This window comes from Lygodium microphyllum, chromosome 22, assembly GCF_053477565.2.
Source record: "Lygodium microphyllum isolate KBCC chromosome 22, Lygodium_microphyllum_v1.1.10, whole genome shotgun sequence".
Classification (NCBI taxonomy): Eukaryota; Viridiplantae; Streptophyta; class Polypodiopsida; order Schizaeales; family Lygodiaceae; genus Lygodium; species Lygodium microphyllum.
This window is the reverse complement of record NC_141156.1, coordinates 38,287,099-38,306,901: the sequence shown is the minus strand read 5'-3', so window position 1 is coordinate 38,306,901 and position 19,803 is coordinate 38,287,099.

Genomic DNA, 19,803 nt, shown 5'->3' with positions numbered 1-19,803 from the left:
TGGAGATTGGGTATTTCTCAAAGTGCCCAAGACGCATTATGCTTCACTAAAGGGTGGGAATAACAAGCTTGCTCATAGGTTTTATGGACCATATTTGATTCTGGACAAAATTGGAGAGCTTGCTTATAAACTTCAGCTACCATCCTCCACTAGAATACATGATGTATTCCATATTTCACAGCTGAAGAAGTATGTTGGGCCCGATGTACAAGTATTGGAAGAGTTACCACCATTGGATGAGGCAGGACTGATCATATATGAACCTGAAAGCATTATTGGAAACAGAGAGAAAGTTCTCAGAAATCGTACTCTCATTGAGTGTCTTATTAAGTGGAAGAATTTGCCCATTGAAGAGTCTTCTTGGCAACCATCCACTTATGTCAGTAACTTTCCTTGGCTATTACAGGATGATATATGATGCAGTATGCAGTGACTGTGCAGAGACAGCTTGCTGTATGAAATTTCTGCAGACAATAAAACTGTCCTGACTTTATCAAAATTTGATTCTGATGTTATGGGGTGATGCTTGGGAGTGTATACTTCGTTTCCACACCTCGCACGCCTTATTTGGACCAATATATCAAAAGTTATGGCAGTTTTAGTGAATCAGCCCTGTTTGGACAGCAGCCAGTTTTCTCACAGTTTGGCATGCAAAAAGGTTTTCTTTTCATGGACAGTGCTTTCTTATCATTTGGAAGATGAATGGGCATAATTATTATCATTCTTGACTTGGATATAGGCCATTACTTCTTGGTTTTGAGGACAAAACCATCTTCAGGAAGGGATGGTTTGTCATGAAGGAAAATACAACATTAATATTTGCACCTTGGATTAATTCCAGCCTTTGTAAATTTAGCTTTAGCCTATGTGTACATGTGTGAACAGCCCTTAAGTTTGGAAGAGGGTTAGAATAAAAGGGACTAGAGGCCAAAGGCAAGACATCTTTTGATCATTCAATAATCTTGGCTTTACCATTTTCTTGGAGTTAGCTTCTTTCTAGCCTATGAAGCACTCAGCCATGGTCGTCATGTATTCTGGAATCCCCAACCATTAATACATGATGAGGATGTCTTGGTGCAATAGATTTGTTAATTCTTTGTTGTAGCTTAGTTAATTTTCAATTTCAGTTAGATTTCATTCTATGGTTGATTGCTTTCATTACAGAAAGGAGGGGGAACTTTCAAATTTTGGGTTAATACCCAGTGGGATCCCTGACATGGGGTAGTAAAAATGGGGTTTAGAGGGGAGGGAGTGGGGTAAAGGGGATACGGGGGACAAGACTATAAGTGGTATGGACAAGGAAAAAAATAGAGTAGATAAAATGGGGGAAGGGCAAAAAGTGAGCTTTTTGAGCGAGCATTTGAGAAATCTTTTCTGGGGCAACCTCTATTTCTTATTCCATATAGTCCACTTATTCCACCCCTAGATATTTCCACCTCCACCACCACCACCGCTGCCAACCACACTGCTGCCACCACCATCATGGCTACCTCCATCACTACTATCATCATCATTGCCACCACCATTGTTGCCACCTCCACCACCACTACCACTTCCATGACTGCCACCATTATCTTCTCTCTCTCTCTCTCTCTCTCTCTCTCTCTCTCTCTCTCTCTCTCTCTCTCTCTCTCTCTCTCTCTCTCTCTCTCTCTCTCTCTCTCTCTCTCTCTCTCTCTCTCAGTTTCTCTCTCTACGTGTATATTCCCTTTTTCTCTTTCTAACAAACCCACTCAAATAGCACTCTATCTCGTGTAAACAATTCTCTCTCTCTAACACATATTGTGGGTACATTCATGTGATCACCCCAAAACAGTACGCCATGGCCCACTTCTCTCTCTCTCTCTCTCTCTCTCTCTCTCTCTCTCTCTCTCTCTCTCTCTCTCTCTCTCTCTCTCTCAAATTGCTCCATCTCTTTACTCTCTCTTAATTTCTCTTTATACATGCAATTTCTCCCTCTCACTCTACATTCTCTCTCTCTGTGTTGTGTAAACATCTATATATGTATGTATGTATGTATGCACACACACACACACACACATCTCAATCACTCGCTCATTCTCTCTCTCTCTCTCTCTCTCTCTCTCTCTCTCTCTCTCTCTCTCTCTCTCTCTCTCTCTCTCTCTCTCTCTCTCTCTCTCTCTCTCTCTCTCTCTCTCTCTCTCTCTCAAATTGCTCCATCTCTTTACTCTCTCTTAATTTCTCTTTATACATGCAATTTCTCCCTCTCACTCTACATTCTCTCTCTCTGTGTTGTGTAAACATCTATATATGTATGTATGTATGTATGCACACACACACACACACACATCTCAATCACTCGCTCATTCTCTCTCTCTCTCTCTCTCTCTCTCTCTCTCTCTCTCTCTCTCTCTCTCTCTCTCTCTCTCTCTCTCTCTCTCTCTCTCTCTCTCTCTCATGCATGTGATCAATCCACATTGTATAATAATCCCTCACACCAGATTACGGTATGTGTTGTAACAAACACTTTTCTTAAATCATATATATATATATATATATATATATATATATATATATATATATATATATATGTATGTATGTATGTATGTATGTATGTATGTATGTATGTATGTATGTATGTATGTATATCTCACAAATAATGTGAACACTCGTGCAACCACTCTATATTTTTAGAACTTTAATTACAATGGATTGATAGCTCTCTCCCCTCCGCTTCTCTCTCCCTTCCCTCCTCCCCCCAACTAATTCGATACAAGACAATTCGTACAAGCAATCCAAATGTACATTTATATTACGTTAACTCTGACAATAGTGTTTTTGCTTGACAAACTAAGAGATACAAGGTCACTGAAAGCCTGTCAAAATTTTGACGTAAGCTAACCAACTGAATTGTACGATAGTATTTTCTCAACAAAATAAAATGCATTTCTTTTGCTTCCAAATACAAGGTGCAAGTTTTCTTCAATGCATATGGGTTGGTGTATAAACATGTTTGCATTTGTATCCATTCCAAATTCTCAGAGGTACACATAGTACAGGTGCTTACATGCCAAATATGCTTTTCCTTCTGTGACACGGTATATGAAATCCTAGCAATTACATGTTGGATTCTTTGCAATGTGCACATCATAACACTCACGCATGCCACTTGAGTTAGGTGTCTCTAGTTTTGAAAGACTCATGCTTCAAGGGCTTCACCACTATGTGGCCCTCATAGTTTGCATCTAGAGCCAATGCGGAGTCTATCCTTTTCCTTGTAGCATGTGAAACACCTCTTCGATATCTACATGAGCCCTCGTTAGCATCCACCTCTTGTGCCACCTTTTGTAAAACAAACCCACCACTCTCCAACATGTGGATTTCTTCTACTATCAAATTTATGCCTCATCTCACTAGCCATACTTGCGGAACTTTGGATGGTGCATGATAAATGGAAAAATAAATGTTCCATGTATGTTTTGCACTATCATTATAGAACCACATGAACTGGCACCGCATTCCATGTTAATTGCTAGCTTCTCCTCTCGAGCTGGACTACTCCATGATGCCCCAAAACGAAGTTGTAGACACCTTATGTGCCATGTTCTTAATTGGTTTTTTGAATTTTTTTCTTTCTAGCTCCCAACCATCCTTGACATTCCATACGACTACAAGTTATAATCCTTCTTATAGCCCAAACAGTGTCATGAAGGACTATCTCCACCACCATTTTCTTCAAAGAATTTGGTGATACTACCATTGATTGGTCACAAGGCAAAGGATCCTCAAAGTTTAGTTTTCTTGTGCTCTTTTTTCAAAGTATGTTTTTGGTCACATACTCAAGCTTGTGAGAGGTGTTTGCTTCCTCTGACCCCTTTTCCCATCAACCATACATTTCCTCGCTACTGTCACATTGTCCCCTCAAAAATAAGGACATTGATGCAGTTCAATTCCTCCTGCCACCTCCTCAACCATCCTTGTTGTTGCTCAAGGTGTGGGGCTAATTCCTTGTTGTAGTTGACTCAAAAGCTTCTCTGCACAGGATCTTGCACCATGGATTTTTTCGCCAATGAATGCTTGCCATTTGTGCTCTGTAGTAGAACATTGGCCAAATCACTGACACATGCATTGTACAAGTTGATAGATCCTTTGAATCCCTCCCTTTGCCAACCAACTTACACGCATTGGCTTTGCTAGGTTCATGATTGGAATATGAGCAATGTTCTCCACCATTTGGACAAATATCAACACGAGAGGGTATGGAGTGTGAGAAAACAATTGCACCGCACATCACATCCTACTATTACAAATTAGTCTTACCCCAGCAAAGTGTCACCTCCAATGTGAATATTTGATATGCCACCAACTAAGCCAACAATCCATTACTAGTATATTGCAATCTGCAACTTTTCCTAAGGCCCACCAACCCCTAATGAATTAATATTGCACTGTTGCATCATCTTCTGTGGTTGCATAGCTCCACATGTGGCACAAATGCTTATACTCATCTTGGAAACTCTTGTGCATGTACTGTGATGTGTATTTGGAGACTTTGTTCCCCAATGAAATAAGCAAGATCTCTCCCTTCCTTGCATTATGTTGCCCGGACCACCATTAAACACGGTGCAAATGGTCCTCCAATTGGCGGCTACCTTTTTTGCCATGAATCCTCAAAAATCAAGGCTTGGGTGGCTACACTTGGTGTGCAAATCGGATGATGTATGCGTGTGTAGCGAATGCCGAAAGGTCCCCAAGAACAAAGAACTCTACAAACCTTCATAATTGCAAGTAAAAAGCAAAAGGGAATTTGCATGACATGAGACAAAAAGACAAATTGGGTGCAATCTCTCCCCATGCCTTATGTGAGTGCATCACAAGGCATGCATTTATAGTTTTAGTTATATTTAAGCTAAAAGATAGCCCACTTTACAAATAGCATGCTTTTGTTTTTGCGTATGCGTTTTCCCAATTATAGAGTAAGGTGTTCGGGCATCCAAAAGTCGAGCTGTGCCCAAATACAAATATCAAATAATGAAATATTTAACCAAGTGCCTATGCACATGCAAGATAATAAATATTTTGTCAAGCGCTTTAATAAATAAGCACACTTGAATAAATATTGGTGCCACGCTTTAGTGATAGGTGCACGCCCATCAAAAAAATAATTCTTCTAAGCATTTGGATTCACATCATCGCCCGTTTCTACCCAACACCATCGTCGCCTGCTCTACACATCAACTCAAGCATTCACAATTGTTAGAAAATAATTAAATAAAACCCAACAAAAGTGAATACCTAGCAATCTTCAGCTACAAAATAATTGAATAGGTTGAAACTCTATCCTGAACTTAATTTAATTTGAGTGCACACTCTAAATTCGTAAACACCCATTAATTTAATATGTATTTTACGAAATCACCCGCTATGGAATCACCCACATGCACATTCAATTAATCAGACGCTCAAAAAAAGGACAAGCATCCCCGTCAACTTCTCGCACGAGGAATTCACCTTGTATACGAGCCCTAACAAATAAATATAATCACGGAATCCACCGTGGAATATGCCTCATGGCATCAACACTTCATTCATCTTTGTCCAAAAAAGTTCATGTGCATCTATATTCTCTTCCTTCATCTCACATATTGTTAGAGTCATCAACTCTTGTACACTGTAGAAAGACAAGACAAGAATGGAAGAGACGAGAATTATGTTCGTTAAGTTCGTGTTGTGATGGTAGAATCATGTAAGAGAACCTACCTTGGATCATACACATGTGCTATCATGGATATCCAATCATTAATGTAATACACATGGTTGAAGCATATTCAACTATTGCATAGGTCCCCAGTGCCATTCCTTCACATATGATTCACTAAGTCAACCCCTGAGGTTGGCCTAGTTGTTGACATTTTGAATATAAAGCACCTACTATCATTGTCAATGGCTTGTCCAGGTAATAAGCTACCATGGAAAAATATGTATGCACATCCTTACTTTAACTTTAGAAGACAAGATTCCATCCCATGATCACTCTCGGCACGTGCTGCACGGACCATGTGTTTGAATTTACATGCACAGAATATTGATCTTTATATGCATGGCTTTTTTATGATATTTGGGGATGCATTGTGAATGATATAATATGTTACCTATTCCTCTGAATGAGTCATTAGGGCCAAAAACGCTTCCAAAAATGCACTTTTGTTAATCACTGGATTAAGAAAAGGGCCAAAGAGAGTTTGCCACGTGTGCAAGAATATGGTATTCTTGTCTCCTCTTTTTTAGAGGTAGTGGAGTCTATTTCGTGATTCTCTCTTCTTTTTTAGCCAAAATCCCTAAAGTCTGACATGTTTTGGAGTCCCAAAGACGTTATTTACTTACAAATCTGACCAAATACATGACAGAGATGTGATGAAATTAATAATGAGTTTTTTGAAAGTCGGGAGATCTTTCAATATTCTTTTTGGCACCCAATACATACTCATTTGTGTTCTTAGCGCTACTTTTAGTTCATTCACCCCTCTTTGAGCTTCTTTCTCTGCGCTTTCATTCTTTTCATGGCTTCCTCTAGGCGCTCTTCTCATTTATACACTCTTGCACAGTCTATAGCCAGGGAGCAGATGGAAATTGGGAGCCCAAAACCTTTATTGTAAACGATTGGGTTACCATGCTGCCATCTTGCAAGGGCTCTCATAAGGTGAAAAGAAGAAAATGAGATGATATAAAACATCACTGGAAGGGGCGTATCATTGCCTTCAAAATTATGCCCGAAGGGTAGTTTGTCAAGGTGCAACATGTTTACATGGCCAAGGATATGCACTTGCCTCCAAACGAACGTGTTCCCCAACAAACACATTGTAAGTTATTAGTTAAATAATATATATAATTCTTTTCCATTTAGGCAAGTTCTAATAATCGATTCGTCATTGCAGATATCTTTCCGTCAACAAGTATTGAATGGCAACCTGTGGAAAGCCTAAGTGGGACTTTCCATGCCATTCATAAGGTATTAGCAGACATTATTTATCCCGATCAAACTGTGTCTTTTTTTAGTGAATGCAAGGTTTTTATATATTATGCACAGTATGTGGTTCCCTCTAAAGCGGATAGGTATGGGAATATCGAAGATTTGCCATTGTCAAGCCTTTCATCTCTAAACTGGGAGATTCCTGACAAGGTAACAGTGCAGAGTTTCAAATTCAAAATATCTCAAGATATTCAAAAGTCCATGACAGCTGGAAGGATCTCAAGAAGAATACGTTTATCATGGTTTGTACCCCTCCATATCTTCGTGGCTTGCTTCAAAACATCAAATTTACAAAGAACAAAGGTATCCTAGCTAAGTAGAAACTTTTCGGAAGAGGATTTGGACAACACTATAGGGACGCTTTGGAAATCTAGAGAGTGCGACCATAAGGGTGATATCTTGAGGTGTAGTGCATGCCCTCAATCCTTAGCTTTGGCTTACAGTATCCCTGAACAAAGGTATCCTAGCTAAGTAGAAACTTTTCGGAAGAGGATTTGGACAACACTATAGGGACGCTTTGGAAATCTAGAGAGTGCGACCATAAGGGTGATATCTTGAGGTGTAGTGCATGCCCTCAATCCTTAGCTTTGGCTTACAGTATCCCTCGCCAAAGTCTTGCTTTGGGCTTTGATTACAAGAGATACAAACTAAGATTGGGTATTTGGGTTCCCTTGGATTCCGATACAGATTGCACACCGTATAAACTTGCGGTGCACGTTTTGCCGCATGAAGAAGTAAAGAAGGTGAATGTTACTTCCAATTGGAGTCTGAAAGATGTGAGGGATACCTTGGAATTGCTAGACAATACATCCCCTAGATATAAGTTCAAAGTGAATGGCGTAACAATTGGTAAAAGAGCCGAGCGCTCTTTCTCTTGTATGAGTTGTTTGTCTCCCACAATTGTGAGTTTTGAGCCTTGAGAATGAAAACTTTGCAGGAATTTATCTTAATAGGCTGTCCTTAAGATGTTTTTTAGTGGGAACTCATAAGCTATCATGAAGCAAGTTGCCTTTCGAATGTATAGAAATAAATGTATATTACATTCGATTTATAAGTGAAAAAATTCATTACATCATGAGGTACAAAAATATCATATAAATGTACAAAGCCAAAATAATAAGGCTTATGTATGCTTATGTTTGCTCTTTTGATTCTTTATCTGCTACCTTCTCCTTTGTTGGCTTTGTGGCTTCTTTATCGATTTCTTCAAAGATGTTTTTTCTCATAGGGCCTTTCTTTGATTGTTGAAAGAATTTCACATTTACAGGTACTCTCTTTTCTTGGGGTTTAAGAGGGGATGGATCAAATTTCAGAGGAGAAAGCATTGGCATTCCTTTTTTTTTAGACTCTGCAACAGTGGTCTTTGTGGCTGACTTACCATTACCATTGCCATTGCCATTGCCATTGCCATTGCCATTGCCCTTGCCCTTTCCCTTGCCCTTGCCATTGCCCTTACCATTGCCTTTACCCTTTCCCTTGCCCTTTCCCTTACTTATGCCCTTGGCCATTGAAGTTTTGGAAGGAAGAGGGGAGTCAGGATCATATGGTGTGATTGCCTTGTCCAAAATCAGTTCAATGCATCTCTCCCTTATCCACCAAACATATGAATCAGGATAGTCTCTACACTGTAAGAATAAATGTTATAAGTTAGTGAAAAGACATCATGATAAGGGTTACACAAAAATCAAATGAAATTAACTTACATTCACTCCTTCTATTTGTAATAACTTTGAATCCACTGTTCTGCAAATATTTGATTTAACTCTCCATCCACAAGAATGCACATCGCTTTGCAATGGAACTTCTTGTAGAAGAAACGTATAAGGCTTTTGAGGATCAACAAGATCCTCATATGTAGTATCCAAAAATGTAGAAACAAGTCTACCAGCACTGCAAAAGGAAGCTTTGTAAGTTCAAAATATTTTTTGTAAATATAATCAAAGCAAGTAATTTTCTTTCAACATACATTCGTGCTTGGCCATGAACACCGCTAAGAGAGTTCATAAAGATAATTTCTCTAGTAAGACAATTAATATAGATAAGACTCCAATCCCCTCTGCAAATTCAAAATAGAGGTGAGAAAAAGGGTAAAAGCAAATGAATATAAATTTTCCTCTATAGAAAAGAAAAATACATTTCTACATAAGGGAAAAAGATGTGGTAATTTGTCACACTATCAAAAGTACGAAAGAATGGTGCAATATAAGACCCAGATCTTGCAAATAGTTCCACAAAGAGAAGTGGATCAACAACATATATGGCTCTACGGATATCGAGAGTGAGAGAAGAGACAAATGCCCTGCAGTCAATAGCAAAAGCTATTTGAATCAATCAAAATCAATACAAATTACATATAAAATATACTTGAATCTATAAGCCTTACCTTATGCAACAAAAAACAACGGAGTCAGATAGTTGGACATCCCTTTTCTCCAACATGGGCTTTTCCTCGGGAGATATATTAAGGTAATCCTCCTCAGGTTCCATAGAAACATTCACAACTATTTGCCCATACACTTTCCCCATCCTCTCGTTGTTGACGGGAGCAAGTGATGCGGCTTTCCTCTTGTAAACTTCGTCTTTAGTTTCCAACACCTCCTGAAATTTTTCACTCAAGATAGACTCCTGCTGAGTGGCACCCCTTATAGAGTAAAGGTGAGTTACATCCTCAACCTTTAGCTTTTTCCCTTTCCTGGACAATTTCGGGGGAATGTTAAGGATTTCAAGAGCTTTTTGATCGTTGGAAGGCAAGGGCCTCAACATTTTATCGAACCTATACCTGATTCTGTTTGATGATGCTGAAATCTTTATTCATAAGGGTAATTCTATGAGCATGTGCAGCAGCAATGTAAGCATCGTTCATGAAATCAATAACAAAATCTTCTGCGGCCTCTTGTAGAGCAAGAATGGCTGAGAGTTGCCACTTCTTATTTAGACCAGAGACAGTTACCACTTGAGACAATCTATCAGAGATCTCTTTAATAACTCTTATGAAAGCAGCCTTTGGAATCACGTTCTCTGTAGCTCTCTGGGCTTTTCTAATCTCACTAAAACACCTCTGCATGTAGAAGAACCGGGACTTCCTCTTTCTCTTTGTGGCTTGGGAGGCTCAGTGGCTTCAGCAGATGTAGGCTCAGGTGCAATTGGAGGGGATGAATCCTTCACAGGGCAAGTCTCACCCTTTGCTTCTTCAACTTCAGGAGAAGAAACATTCTCTGCACTGAAATGCTTTAACTTCATGGAAGATGTTAGGCCAACACCTGGTGTAGGGGAGATTTCCGTGGCAAAATGCTCTGGGGCCTCTGATGGCCCAGCTTCAGCAATATTTGAAGAGGGTTCCTCCTCAGATTCATCAAATTGTAACTTCCTTCTACCCCCACTGTCCTTCCTATCCACATACACTTTTCTTGCAGTTTGCTTTGTCCTTGCCATACAGGGAAGAAAATAGAAGAGCCAGAAAGATAAAAGTGATATAGGAATTTTCTCAAAAATCTGACAACAACGCAGCAGGCACAATACGGCGCAAGAAGGAACAAACAAAAAAGACGGATCGTCACGTTCACGCCGTATCGGAGACGAGGACATCATGATAGAGAAGGCCGATATGGCGCGAGATGGATATTGTGACGACCACCGAAGGATGCCCTCACTTCGTATCGGCCCACCGACTGAAGACCACCGAAATGAGGAAATCTGGAAAGAGGCAAATACACACTCGCTCTAAATCAAGGACGGGAACCGATATGACGAGAGAGAATAGAAACGCAGTAGACGCAACACTGGGATCTCTCCGTATCGGCAAGCAAGGCGCGAGAGCTCGAGAAATGTAAAGTGTACACGTAAGCAAAATAACCCCTTATATACCCGAAATGCAGTAGACGCAATACTGGGATCGCTCCGTATCGGCAAGCAAGGTGCGAGAGCTCGAGAAATGTAAAGTGTACACGTAAGCAAAATAACCCCTTATATACCCTCGTCAACCATGACATGTGTCAGACACGTGTCTCGCATTGATTGTGCCACGTGTCTGCCTATCGTCCATATGCCACATGTCGACTAACGATCGGTCCACATGTTTGCCACGTGTCGGCCAATGGCTAGTGCCACGTGTCAAAGCCCAACGGCTAGTGCCATGTGTGGAAGCCCAATGGCTAGTGCCACGTGGCATTATTGCGCGCCTACATAAGGGGGTGACCCTCATCCGTACGACTTTTTTCGCTTTCCTTGTGGACCTCTCTTTCTTCTCCCGATATAGCGCGAGAGCGAGTGTTCCTCTTTTGCGCTTTTGCCTGTTCGCGTCATTTCGGGCTTTCCTATTCTTTAGAGTCTTCCTTCGGCGTGCCTCCTAACCCGATACTGTGCGAGGGTGCGTGATCACTGATTTTGGCTCTGCCTTATCGCGTCGTTATGGTTGCGGCCCTTTGCTTTAAGTTGTTCTGGTTTGCATTACCGATACGGTGCGAGTACGAACATCCATGTCTAGCGTTTGAGTCTCATCACGCCGTATCAAGCAAAAGTTGGAAACATGTCTGAACCTACAGATTTTCTAGGCTCCAAGGTTTTGCCAGAAACTAGGAAAAGGAGAAGGCTTTCAAAAGGCTCAAGGGCTTCAACATGTGATGAGCCTATGCATTCTGTTTCTTCTCCATGCTCTGCCACCAGTGTCAGAATGCCAAGCACATCTCCAGGGAAGCGAAAGTCGGCAATGAGAGATCTTGGAGTATTAGAGCTTTCTAATGTCACTCCATCAGAGAGGCTTCTTGATTTTATCCTTCAGAATGGCATGGATCTCTCTTTCTATGGAGTTGTGAAGAATGTCTTTAATCCTGATTGGGACCTTGAGAGTGTTTTGAAATATTGTAAAAAATATTTTTTGGAGGACTTTTTGGAGTTTGAAAATCTAGCAGGTCCTTCTATTGAAGTTGGTACAAAGGAATATGTCCATGTTCCCATTGGGTCAACAAGAAATGAAAAGTCAGTGTTTACTAAGAGGTGTGGTGCCCACTCTCTGGACATGTTTTTTGCAAGAGACATATTGTGCTCCACTCATTCCAAGAACTACAAGATGATGTCAAAGTGTGCTGCTTTTATTGTTTTCACCCTTGTCAAATATCCTCTGAAAGCTAATGAGCAACAGTTGGAAGGAGCAAAGTCTGCTAGCTTTTGCATGTTAGATGATCTGGCAGATGAAAAGGAAACAGAGGAGGTTGTAGATGCAGATTTTGAGGCTTCTATTGCTGAGAAGTTGGATGTTGCTCACTTCAAAGTTGAGACCATCATTGAGGAGAGCCAAGGAGATGCAAACCCTGCAACTGATGAGAGTTCTCACCATACTGTTCCTTCTCTACCATCTATACCTTTCAAGGAGGAGTACATTTTACTGTCAGATATTCAAAAACTTTTCAATCTTAGGAAATCTTATTGTCATAGCATTATTGCAGAGGCTTCTGATGCTGCAAATGGGATAATTGACACAGAGAATGAATCAAAGGAAGAGATACTCAAACTTGATAAAGAAATTCTAGACGATAAGTTTATTGATGCTGGTGAGGCTCTCTCTCTTTGTTTTGAAAAGGCAAAAGAAGCTGAGAAAGAGTTGAGTATTACTGATGAGGACTTGGATCGCATTCAAAGCCAACTTGGGATTTTCAATTTTGGAAGAGAGGAGTTTGAATACGTTAAAGAATTGATTAACACCGATGAGACATCATCATCAATAAATTTATGGAATCCAGTTAAATTGGAGTATGATGAAAACCAAGTTGTAAGATAATTTTGAATTTGCTTTTACACATTGGTAGGTTTGCATTTCACACTCATTCAGTATGGGTTTTATTTGCAGTTGGAGATTGCTGATTCAGATAACTTCTTGGGACGTGGCAAAGGATCGAGAGCTGGTGGTAGTACATTGAAAGACATTGCACTCGGCCACTACTTGGCTAGGATTGACCCTGATTCCTTTTTAGTACTTCATAGTAGTTTCTCATAGGATGCAGCATGGCCCATACTTTGTGTTAAAGCTCTTACAAGGCTTCTAGGTTTCTCAGGATTACAATATAATGCCCACAAAGTAATGTTTTTGGAAAAGACTGCGGCAATTAGGATTTTTGCCTATGGTCCAAGTTACTCTGCTTCTAGAGCAAGATACTTTTTGGCGTTCACATCCTATGCCTTGGCTGCAAACCGAACTGATGTAAAATCTATAGTTGGCTACAAGAGAAGAAATTTTCTACGTTATAGAGAAAAGATTCCTAAGGAGAAAGAGAATATGAGAGTTTTGGAAAGCTAGCTTTGTATATATTCTTTCTTATATATAAAAGTGCAAGTGCTCATGTGTCATTGCCGTCTTTTATCTACATTCTTTGAAGTTGTCGTCGAAAAAACCAATTGAATAGCTCCTCCAAAGCATTGCTTTTTGTAACTCCTCCCCCATGCCTTGTGCTTCGAAAATAACTTGTGCGTGCTTAATAGTGGGATTTTTCCATGCCTTGGTTACTATAAGTTGCTAAGGGGCCATGCTCCTCCACAAAGTAAGGCCCATGAATATAAAGAATATGCTGCAATACAAAGTAATACTAATTTTATACCAATTGAAAAACCTGTCAAAATAAACCCATATTAAATAATTGTTACTTTACCAAATAAAAAGTGATATCTTTTTCTCCCCATGCCTCTTTTATCGCCTGAACAAGATTTGTGATTGATCTTTTGAACTCTTCCGCATATATATATGTTGTCTTATGTTGCCTGAGGAGTTTCAGAAAAACATCAAGGTGTATCCAGACCTCCATTCTAAGAAACGCAAGCCTCAGCGTACTTGCAACATTTGTTGTGATCTCACATAGCTCTCTCCAACACTCCCAAGCCGCATTCACCTGCTTTCCTGAATGGTTTCCTAAGAATCGTCTAGCTTTTGAGCCTCCCATAGAGACATCGGCCAAGATATCTCTTGTTTTTCCTGAAAGGATTGGATCCTTTCTCAAGTGAACTTGGCCCCCATGAAATCCCATTTTCGATAGCAATGCCTTGCATTTATCAATACACTCATCTGATAAAGATAATGGCTTAATGGAATATGCGTAGTCAAGATGCAACCTGAGAAGCTTATCAATTATTCTAATCTTTGCATGCAAAGTACAAATATGAACATTCTTAAGAGAGATTGAAAGAATGGGATCCCAGATGTCTTCTGTGTTTTTAAATTTACTCAAATCTATAGTCTCTATTTGGGGCTCTTCTTACTGGTCGCAAACTACTCCAATCTTTGGATCCAATACTTTCCATGCAATAAAGGCAAGGATATTTTGCATTTGTACCATTACATATTCCAAGCATACATTTGATAGTTTTTAAATCAGCACTCATATGCCATTCCACATTAAAATTACCAACCCCATCAACTACCAACATTTCGCCTTCACTTTGAGACTTAAGGATATTTGGAATACCTGTATGGTTGAACAACCATTTCAACATTTAATGATTTTCAATTGATACCTGGGCTGCACCAATCCACCAAATCTCCATCTCGGATTGGATCTTATGCAATGGAGCTTGGCCCTCACCATTGTATGGTCCAATGCCATGTTCATGAGGCAAATGCTAATTCTTTCCATCTTCTATCCCTTTTGAATCTGTGCTTCATCCAACTTCAAGGCAAACTTTAGAATACCATAACTTTCTTCTACTGTGATTTTATACATGTGAACCATTGCAATTTGCACCTTTTTTTAGATCAACCCATATATTGTTAAACGCATTGTAATCAAAAATTACCTTTTTTTTTGTTTTTCATAGGGCATAGACCTTTCGATGTGAATGTAATCTCCAAAAACATGTGGAATCTTGCGATTCATGGCAATTCTTGCAATCCAAACTGCAAGGGCTCGGGGCAATCCAAATATAGTTACCCTATTCCGTTTAAGATTTTTAAACCATAATCCAGAGATAGCACGATAACCTTTTCGACTTATACCCACAGTATCACATGTCTCTACAATTTCATTTGCTTTCACCGTGCCTTTTAAGTCCTTCACTAACTCTTTGAGAGTTGGACCTCTCAAATCCGCATTTTCAGGTGACTTAAGAATCCTCAAAATATCTTTCTTATTCATGGTTTCCTTCAAAAGTTCGATTCTTTCCTCATTCTCTCAGATACTGATGCCTAATATGTTAGAGACATATTTCTTTGTAAGATTTAGTCTCCTTTTCTTTGCTCTCTCACACAAGTTGGTTATATTTTTTAATGGTCTCTTCCTCTCTCTAAATCCTACTGGAGTTTCTCTCAAGCGTGTTAGCTTATCTTGCAATGACTTGTTAACATTTTTCAAAACATCAATCTGACTTGTCAACTCTAAAATATTTGTTTGTGTAGTTTCTAGTGCTTTTTTCATTTCGTGCATTTGAGCTATATATGTGTAAGATGCAGAGTATAACCTCATACAATAGCCAAGCATCCCATTGTAACCTTCTCCAACATATCTTATATAGTCATGGACATTGAAAAAATGAGGTGGTTTACCTGTAGAAGAATCCTTGGGATAAATATTTCCGTCCACCCACAAATCTATATGCTTCATTCCTTGTGTTCGCAACCTGTTGGCTTCGATCTCATCTATCAATACTCGATGATGTATACTTTTTCAAGATGTGTAAATCGGATCTAGCTGAACAGTTAGCTTGTATTTACGTGTGCTTGCGCATGTGTTATTTGAAGAGGTATTGCTAGACATTCTAGCAAATGAACCGAGCAAGAATCTCACAGTGATAGGAAGCAAGTGCAACAAAAAGAATGGCAAAAGAGAATAGTGTGTAGAAAGAAAACGCGGAAGCAAACAAATGCAAATTTCGTACAAAAATCTCGAAAATACAAAATCTCTCGAGTTCCAAGACAAAAATGGCCGAAAAGGTGACCTTAATCACTTTCTTACAAGTGCCGTTTTTGATGCGTTTTTTGCCCTAATGGGTTGAAGTTCCTCGAGCATCATTGAGAGTTTAGTGTCAGACATGGGAAAACCATGCTCAAAACCTAGGGCGCTCGTCACTAGCCTTCTAGCCACAATCATTTGCAAGTGTTGAGGTCCAACTGTACTAAAGTCTTTTACCATTTCGTATACGGTCTTTCACACCTCTTCGACATTAGCTTCGCAAGTGCCTCTTTGCACCTCATGGTTATGTGTGCCTTGATGGATAAACAGTCTTGACATTGTGCTTACTCACATCACATAATATATTACACACTAGCACTTAACGAGTAGGATGGGGGGGTTCTTACAATAGAAGCATCCAAGGCTTTCGATACCTTCAATTAACATTCCTTCCTGCATGACATGTAATGGGACTTGATTAGTATGATTTACTTGTAATAGGATACCAGAACCAAGTCATGCTTGTAATGGAGCAAATGAAGAGTCTTGTAGCTGTCCATGCCACTTGGTTTGAGAAGCCGGCTAGCACAATTTCTATTTGGATACTCTAGTCCTTCAACACATTTGCTTTGGTGAACAGTACTATGCTATCGATGTTGATGTGGGCTTTATCTAGCAATGGCTATCATAATTTTGCTCCATACCCTCTATTAGACACATATTATCTAGTGGTGGAAGCTCGTACACCACATTGCCATCATACAAAACTGGGATCTCCTCCACTCTCTCTATAATGCTCATATTTTGAAGCAAATGATGTAACACTTGGTGTCAGCCCCCCAAAGACATTATGTACTCAACCACACTTACAACACAAAAGGATGGCCATATCCCATCCCCTTCCACATGAAGCATGATTGGGATGGTTTTGTTTTTTGCAATGTCTAAGGGGGGTGGTGAGGCTTCCATAGTGATTGTAGTATCCTCAACACTGCAAGGGCTCTAGGTGAGGTCTACAGTAGGGGAAGGCTACAACATAGGCCCGTTTCCTTGTTCGACATGATAGTCTTGTGAGACCAAGGTGTCCAGAATATATACCTAGCTAGCCTCATGGTCATTGTTGCAATGGATTAGCGTGCTTTGTATTCATCCATTTGCATGGGTGATAACAAGAACACAGTAGCCATTGCCACTGCAAATGTCTTCCTTTTTCAACATCAGGAACCAACTACTTGTGTAGTACATAATAGGTTTGCCAGAGAGGGAGGATACATATATGCGGACCTCAGTGTTTGATGTAGCACTTGACACTGGATCCATTGTCAAAGCTATCTATACATGTACAAATATACATGTTACATATATGGGTGACATTAAAAGACTTAGTGTGTTTGTTGCTTAATTTTACTACCTGGTAGAAGTTTCACAAAAAGAATAGAATTTTCCATTTTCGTGGAATTCCTTCCCAAATTGATCATAAGGAAAGCCCTCTAAGTAAGAATTTCAATGCTTTAAGCTACAAGTCCATTATGAGTGAAAGGACTAGGGCTTAAAAGACGAATGAGTGGAAAATGGGCAAGAACAAAATTCAATAATGAGAGAAATATCATATGTTGTTAGGTGTCACATATCCTTAAAAGTATCATAGGTTCACTAAACTAGCAAGCCTTGTGGATTTGATTCATGTGCAAGATTGCACATTTGAAAAACTCTTGAATACATTTCAATAAACATTGCTTGATCACACTTCTAGAGAATAAAGATGCAATAGGGTTGATACATAAACAAATAAAATTTTGTTTGTTGCCCACATTATTAGACTCATCCATCAATGTACTAAAAAAATGTAACTTTTTTAGTCCATCCAAATGTTACATAAGTAATAAGTTAGTAAATATTTAATGCACATGGAGGAAGCTCTATGATTGTGGTACATTTATGTTGGAAGAGAGGAACAACCAAAAAACAAGAGTAACTCTCTAACATAGAGGTATACTACTAAATGAAAGATCTTCCCATGTAACTTGCCATATTGTATGAAAAAGTTTGCATATAACAACTTCACACTTGTCAATCATCTTCTCCATAGTTTGCATAATGGGGACCTTGTTAGTATTGTAATGATGAGTTGAAATATGGGAATTCAATTACGCAAGGTTAGAACAAGCACTATTTCAATACTAAAAGAACTAGACTTAGCAAATTTTTGTTGATTGAGTTCTACATCCAAGTTGTTGAGTGAGAAACAACCTAATTTAATATCACTCATATGTTCCAAGATGAGCATGTAAACAAAGGATGAACTCTTTAGGGGTTTTAAAATAAACCCTAGATTTAGAAACGCTAAAGCTAAGCTCAATAAAGATGTATTCTATTTTTTAAAAATTATTCTTGTTGTTGAAATGTCATAATCATGTCAATGAACATCATTGTATCAAATGGAAGTGAAGGGAAGCTGATGATAAGAGGATGAAGACAAGCAATTCAAAAATCAGGATTAGGCCATCTTTTCATCAAGGGCCACCACCAAGGATGGATCCTGAATTTTTGCAAAATCATTGAGAGATCAATGCCTACTAATCTCAATGGCATTCAAAGGTAGGTATTGGATTAAAAAAAGGTGATTTTGACCATACAAGGGTATATTTACACTCGTAAGAGGGGATTTGGGGGATTTTGAAGCCATGACATGACCACTATGTGTTGCGATTTTTGAGAGGGCAAATGATGCTTGATATTGAGGAAGATGGAAGCTTCTATGTATTTGATACAACCTTCTCTTGATGTTAATGAGCTCTTCAATCACCCTATGCATAGATACCAATGCTATCCTCCCTTAACTTGGGAAGAACACACAAGAAGGGAACCTTAACTTGGGAAGAACACACAAGAAGGGAACCTTAACTTGAGAAGAACACACAAGAAGGGGAAAAAAGCTAGAGACAAAGAGTGCATGATACAAGATTGGCGACTGTCCTCACCATGCATAGTGATCACCTCTCATGGATATATTTAGTGAATTGCAATACTCTTTGTGCTCAAAATAATATAAGGCATCCTTTTAGGCCTTTTGCTTTTTCTTGGCTTGAATGCCTTGCATTCATTAATAATTGCTAAGGATCCGATTTATTATTAGGCTCTAAAGCATACATTTAACCTTACAAAATTAATTCTCTTTCCAACCGAAAGGCCATTGTAATAATAGAAGGCATCCTTCTTTTTGCTTTTCTTGGCTTGAATGCCTTGCTTTCATTAATAATTGCTAAGGACTCATACTAATATATAAAAGCACGTCTAGCCTTACAAAAATAATTCTCTTTCCAAAAGGCCATAGTATAAATGGAACAAAAATAATGACAAGTCCTACACACACAAATAATAAGTGCACACATGAAATAATCTGGACACTTATGGTAACACAATAATAATCCATGCATCAAAGGTGCTCCACTAGTAAGTACAAAGATCTTTACATTTGAAGCCATCCAATGTATTCTATTCTATTTCTTTAGATTGCAAACAATTTTTGAAGTAGACTAAGAAATTCATGGACCCTACAATTTCATCCATCTAAGATATTGGCTCCTTTATATGTGGAAAATCTTAACATTCAATCTCCCCTACCCGAGATCTTATTTTAGCAACAAGTTGAATGTTTTCAAAATGATTTGGCGAAATAACTGAAGTGCTTCAAGATTGAGACCATCACTCCCAAGCATCAAGCATCTTAAGCAAAAGATTAGTGAGTCACCCACATCCTACAAGGAGTGTTCGATGCTCCAGAAAACAAGAACAGCAAATCAGCTGCTTTGACAACAAGATATTCAAAAAATCAGTTTTTAATGTCCCAACATTCTCTCTGGTCCCTTCGGCTATTTCATGGTGTTCCATTTTTCATATAACCATCTGCCTATCAAGCTTTGTAGCTAAGAGCAAACATCCAAA